We start from the raw sequence: 7,250 nt of genomic DNA, 5'->3' as shown, positions 1-7,250 counted from the left end.
ACCTACCTCCTAGACAGATACACCTACCTCCTAGACAGATACACCTACCTCCTTGACAGATACACCTACCTCCTAGACAGATACACCTCCCTCCTAGACAGATACACCTACCTCCTAGACAGATACACCTACCTCCTAGACAGATACACCTACCTCCTAGACAGATACACCTACCTCCTAGACAGATACACCTACCTCCTAGACAGATACACCTACCTCCTAGACAGATACACCTACCTCCTAGACAGATACACCTACCTCCTAGACAGATACACCTACCTCCTAGACACAGATACACCTACCTCCTAGACAGATACACCTACCTCCTAGACAGACAGATACACCTACCTCCACCTACCTCCTTGACAGATACACCTACCTCCTAGACAGATACACCTACCTCCTAGACAGATACACCTACCTCCTTGACACAGATACACCTACCTCCTAGACAGATACACCTACCTCCTAGACAGATACACCTACCTCCTTGACAGATACACCTACCTCCTAGACAGATACACCTACCTCCTAGACAGATACACCTACCTCCTAGACAGATACACCTACCTCCTAGACACAGATACACCTACCTCCTAGACAGATACACCTACCTCCTAGACAGATACACCTACCTCCTAGACAGATACACCTACCTCCTAGACAGATACACCTACCTCCTAGACAGATACACCTACCTCCTAGACAGATACACCTACCTCCTAGACAGACCTCCTAGACAGATACACCTACCTCCTAGACAGATACACCTACCTCCTAGACAGATACACCTACCTCCTAGACAGATACACCTACCTCCTAGACAGATACACCTACCTCCTAGACAGATACACCTACCTCCTAGACAGATACACCTACCTCCTAGACAGATACACCTACCTCCTAGACAGATACACCTACCTCCTTGACAGATACACCTACCTCCTAGACAGATACACCTACCTCCTAGACAGATACACCTACCTCCTAGACAGATACACCTACCTCCTAGACAGATACACCTACCTCCTAGACAGATACACCTACCTCCTAGACACAGATACACCTACCTCCTTGACAGATACACCTACCTCCTAGACAGATACACCTACCTCCTTGACAGATACACCTACCTCCTAGACAGATACACCTACCTCCTAGACAGATACACCTACCTCCTAGACAGATACACACCTACCTCCTAGACAGTACACCTACCTCCTTGACAGATACACCTACCTCCTAGACAGATACACCTACCTCCTTGACAGATACACCTACCTCCTTGACACAGATACACCTCCCTCCTAGACAGATACACCTACCTCCTTGACACAGATACACCTACCTCCTAGACAGATACACCTACCTCCTAGACAGATACACCTACCTCCTAGACAGATACACCTACCTCCTAGACAGATACACCTACCTCCTAGACAGATACACCTACCTCCTAGACAGATACACCTACCTCCTGACAGATACACCTACCTCCTAGACAGATACACCTACCTCCTAGACAGATACACCTACCTCCTAGACAGATACACCTACCTCCTAGACAGATACACCTACCTCCTAGACAGATACACCTACCTCCTAGACAGATACACCTACCTCCTAGACAGATACACCTACCTCCTAGACAGGTACACCTACCTCCTAGACAGATACACCTACCTCCTAGACAGATACACCTACCTCCTAGACAGATACACCTACCTCCTAGACAGATACACCTACCTCCTAGACAGATACACCTACCTCCTTGACAGATACACCTACCTCCTTGACAGGTACACCTACCTCCTTGACACAGATACACACCTACACCTCCTCCTGACAGATACACCTACCTCCTAGACAGATACACCTACCTCCTAGACAGATACACCTACCTCCTAGACAGATACACCTACCTCCTAGACAGATACACCTACCTCCTAGACAGATACACCTACCTCCTAGACAGAGACACCTACCGCCTAGACAGATACACCTACCTCCTAGACAGAGACACCTACCTCCCCTACACAGATACACCTACCTCCTAGACAGATACACCTACCTCCTAGACAGATACACCTACCTCCTAGACAGATACACCTACCTCCTAGACAGACCTCCAGACAGATACACCTACCTCCTGAGACAGATACACCTACCTCCTAGACAGATACACCTACCTCCTTGACAGATACACCTACCTCCTAGACAGATACACCTACCTCCTTGACACAGATACACCTACCTCCTAAACAGATACACCTACCTCCTAGACCTCCTAGACAGATACACCTACCTCCTTGACAGATACACCTACCTCCTAGACAGATACACCTACCTCCTAGACAGATACACCTACCTCCTTGACAGATGACACAGATACACCTACCTCCTAGACAGATACACCTACCTCCTAGACAGATACCTCCTTGACAGATACACCACCTACCTACCTTGACAGATACACCTACCTCCTAGACAGATACACCTACCTCCTAGACAGATACACCTACCTCCTTGACACAGATACACCTACCTCCTAGACAGATACACCTACCTCCTAGACACAGATACACCTACCTCCTAGACACAGATACACCTACCTCCTAGACACAGATACACCTACCTCCTTGACACAGATACACCTACCTCCTAGACACAGATACACCTACCTCCTAGACACAGATACACCTACCTCCTAGACACAGATACACCTACCTCCTAGACACAGATACACCTACCTCCTTGACAGATACACCTACCTCCTTGACAGATACACCTACCTCCTAGACAGATACACCTACCTCCTAGGCAGATACACCTACCTCCTAGACAGATACACCTACCTCCTAGACAGATACACCTACCTCCTAGACAGATACACCTACCTCCTAGACAGATACACCTACCTCCTAGACAGATACACCTACCTCCTAGACAGATACACCTACCTCCTAGACAGATACACCTACCTCCTAGACAGATACACCTACCTCCTAGACAGATACACCTACCTCCTTGACAGATACACCTACCTCCTAGACAGATACACCTACCTCCTAGACAGATACACCTACCTCCTGACAGACAGATACACCTACCTCCTAGACAGATACACCTACCTCCTAGACAGATACACCTACCTCCTAGACAGATACACCTACCTCCTAGACAGATACACCTACCTCCTAGACAGATACACCTACCTCCTAGACAGATACACCTACCTCCTAGACAGATACACCTACCTCCTAGACAGATACACCTACCTCCTAGACAGATACACCTACCTCCTAGACAGATACACCTACCTCCTAGACAGATACACCTACCTCCTAGACAGATACACCTACCTCCTAGACAGATACACCTACCTCCTAGACAGATACACCTACCTCCTTGACAGATACACCTACCTCCTAGACAGATACACCTACCTCCTAGACAGATACACCTACCTCCTAGACAGATACACCTACCTCCTTGACAGATACACCTACCTCCTAGACAGATACACCTACCTCCTAGACAGATACACCTACCTCCTAGACACAGATACACCTACCTCCTAGACAGATACACCTACCTCCTAGGCAGATACACCTACCTCCTAGACAGATACACCTACCTCCTAGACAGATACACCTACCTCCTAGACAGATACACCTACCTCCTTGACACAGATACACCTACCTCCTAGACAGATACACCTACCTCCTAGACAGATACACCTACCTCCTAGACAGATACACCTACCTCCTAGACAGATACACCTACCTCCTAGACAGATACACCTACCTCCTAGACAGATACACCTACCTCCTAGACAGATACACCTACCTCCTTAGACAGATACACCTACCTCCTAGACAGATACACCTACCTCCTAGACAGATACACCTCCCTCCTAGACAGATACACCTACCTCCTAGACAGACACACCTACCTCCTTACACCTACCTCCTTGACAGATACACCTACCTCCTAGACAGATACACCTACCTCCTTGACAGGTACACCTACCTCCTAGACAGATACACCTACCTCCTAGACAGATACACCTACCTCCTTGACAGATACACCTACCTCCTAGACAGATACACCTACCTCCTAGACAGATACACCTACCTCCTAGACAGATACACCTACCTCCTAGACAGATACACCTACCTCCTAGACAGATACACCTACCTCCTTGACACAGATACACCTACCTCCTAGACAGATACACCTACCTCCTAGACAGATACACCTACCTCCTAGACAGATACACCTACCTCCTAGACAGATACACCTACCTCCTTGACACAGATACACCTACCTCCTAGACAGATACACCTACCTCCTTGACAGATACACCTACCTCCTAGACAGATACACCTACCTCCTTGACACAGATACACCTACCTCCTAAACAGATACACCTACCTCCTAGACAGGTACACCTACCTCCTTGACAGATACACCTACCTCCTAGACAGATACACCTACCTCCTAGACAGATACACCTACCTCCTTGACACAGATACACCTACCTCCTAGACAGATACACCTACCTCCTAGACAGATACACCTACCTCCTTGACAGATACACCTACCTCCTAGACAGATACACCTACCTCCTAGACAGATACACCTACCTCCTTGACACAGATACACCTACCTCCTAGACAGATACACCTACCTCCTAGACACAGATACACCTACCTCCTAGACACAGATACACCTACCTCCTAGACACAGATACACCTACCTCCTGACACAGATACACCTACCTCCTAGACACAGATACACCTACCTCCTAGACACAGATACACCTACCTCCTTGACAGATACACCTACCTCCTAGACACAGATACACCTACCTCCTAGACACAGATACACCTACCTCCTTGACAGATACACCTACCTCCTGACAGATACACCTACCTCCTAGACAGATACACCTACCTCCTAGGCAGATACACCTACCTCCTTGACAGATACACCTACCTCCTAGACAGATACACCTACCTCCTAGACAGATACACCTACCTCCTAGACAGATACACCTACCTCCTAGACAGATACACCACCTCCTACCTCCTAGACAGGTACACCTACCTCCTAGACAGGTACACCTACCTCCTAGACAGATACACCTACCTCCTAGACAGATACACCTACCTCCTAGACAGATACACCTACCTCCTAGACAGATACACCTCCCTCCTTGACAGATACACCTACCTCCTAGACAGATACACCTACCTCCTAGACAGATACACCTACCTCTAGACTACACCTAGACAGATACACCTACCTCCTAGACAGATACACCTACCTCCTAGACAGATACACCTACCTCCTAGACAGATACACCTACCTCCTAGACAGATACACCTACCTCCTAGACAGATACACCTACCTCCTAGACAGATACACCTACCTCCTAGACAGATACACCTACCTCCTAGACAGATACACCTACCTCCTAGACAGATACACCTACCTCCTAGACAGATACACCTACCTCCTAGACAGATACACCTACCTCCTAGACAGATACACCTACCTCCTAGACAGATACACCTACCTCCTAGACAGATACACCTCCCTCCTAGACAGATACACCTACCTCCTAGACAGATACACCTACCTCCTAGACAGATACACCTACCTCCTAGACAGATACACCTACCTCCTAGACAGATACACCTACCTCCTAGACAGATACACCTACCTCCTAGACAGATACACCTACCTCCTAGACAGATACACCTACCTCCTAGACAGATACACCTACCTCCTAGACAGATACACCTACCTCCTAGACAGATACACCTACCTCCTAGACAGATACACCTACCTCCTAGACAGATACACCTACCTCCTAGACAGATACACCTACCTCCTAGACAGATACACCTACCTCCTAGACAGATACACCTACCTCCTAGACAGATACACCTACCTCCTAGACAGATACACCTACCTCCTAGACAGATACACCTACCTCCTAGACAGATACACCTACCTCCTAGACAGATACACCTACCTCCTAGACAGATACACCTACCTCCTAGACAGATACACCTACCTCCTAGACAGATACACCTACCTCCTAGACAGATACACCTACCTCCTAGACAGATACACCTACCTCCTAGACAGATACACCTACCTCCTAGACAGATACACCTACCTCCTAGACAGATACACCTACCTCCTGACAGATACACCTACCTCCTAGACAGATACACCTACCTCCTAGACAGACCTCCTAGACAGATACACCTACCTCCTAGACAGATACACCTACCTCCTAGACAGATACACCTACCTCCTAGACAGATACACCTACCTCCTAGACAGATACACCTACCTCCTAGACAGATACACCTACCTCCTAGACAGATACACCTACCTCCTAGACAGATACACCTACCTCCTCAGATACTTGACAGATACACCTACCTCCTAGACAGATACACCTACCTCCTTGACACAGATACACCTACACCTACCTCCTTGACAGATACACCTACCTCCTTGACACAGATACACCTACCTCCTTGACAGATACACCTACCTCCTTGACACAGATACACCTACCTCCTAGACAGATACACCTACCTCCTTGACACAGATACACCTACCTCCTTGACAGATACACCTACCTCCTTGACAGGTACACCACCTACCCTCCTTGACAGATACACCTACCTCCTAGACAGATACACCTACCTCCTTGACAGACACACCTACCTCCTTGACACAGATACACCTACCTCCTAGACACAGATACACCTACCTCCTAGACAGATACACCTACCTCCTAGACAGATACACCTACCTCCTAGACAGATACACCTACCTCCTAGACAGATACACCTACCTCCTAGACAGATACACCTACCTCCTAGACAGATACACCTACCTCCTTGACAGATACACCTACCTCCTTGACAGGTACACCTACCTCCTTGACAGATACACCTACCTCCTGGACAGATACACCTACCTCCTAGACTTTGACACAGATAATCCTGCCTCTTTGACACAGATAATCCTGCCTCTTTGACACAGATAATCCTGCCTCTTTGACACAAATAATCCTGCCTCTTTGACACAGATAATCCTGCCTCTTTGACACAGATACACCTACCTCCTTGACACAGATACACCTACCTCCTAGACTTTGACACAGATACACCTACCTCCTAGACTTTGACACAGATAATCCTGCCTCTTTGACACAG

The 7,250-nt window shown here is 48.0% G+C and overlaps 1 long non-coding RNA gene across 2 annotated transcripts; it reads right to left on the bottom strand.

Annotated features, from left to right (window-relative positions):
* Positions 1–238: 238 nt before the first annotated feature.
* LOC127914918 (uncharacterized) lies at positions 239–7,034 on the bottom strand. Of its 2 annotated transcripts, none has more exons than XR_008089401.1 (4): positions 6,780–7,034; positions 4,308–4,393; positions 2,728–2,792; positions 239–323 (listed from the first exon to the last, which is right to left on the bottom strand). It is a non-coding gene; the product is annotated as an uncharacterized LOC127914918 (long non-coding RNA). The 2 variants fall into 2 exon arrangements; XR_008089400.1 differs by lacking the exon at positions 239–323 and adding an exon at positions 411–614.
* Between the last annotated feature and the right edge of the window lie 216 nt (positions 7,035–7,250).

The sequence above is a fragment of the Oncorhynchus keta genome, chromosome 34, assembly GCF_023373465.1.
Source record: "Oncorhynchus keta strain PuntledgeMale-10-30-2019 chromosome 34, Oket_V2, whole genome shotgun sequence".
NCBI lineage: Eukaryota > Metazoa > Chordata > Actinopteri > Salmoniformes > Salmonidae > Oncorhynchus > Oncorhynchus keta.
This window is presented reverse-complemented; position numbering and strand designations above follow the sequence as displayed.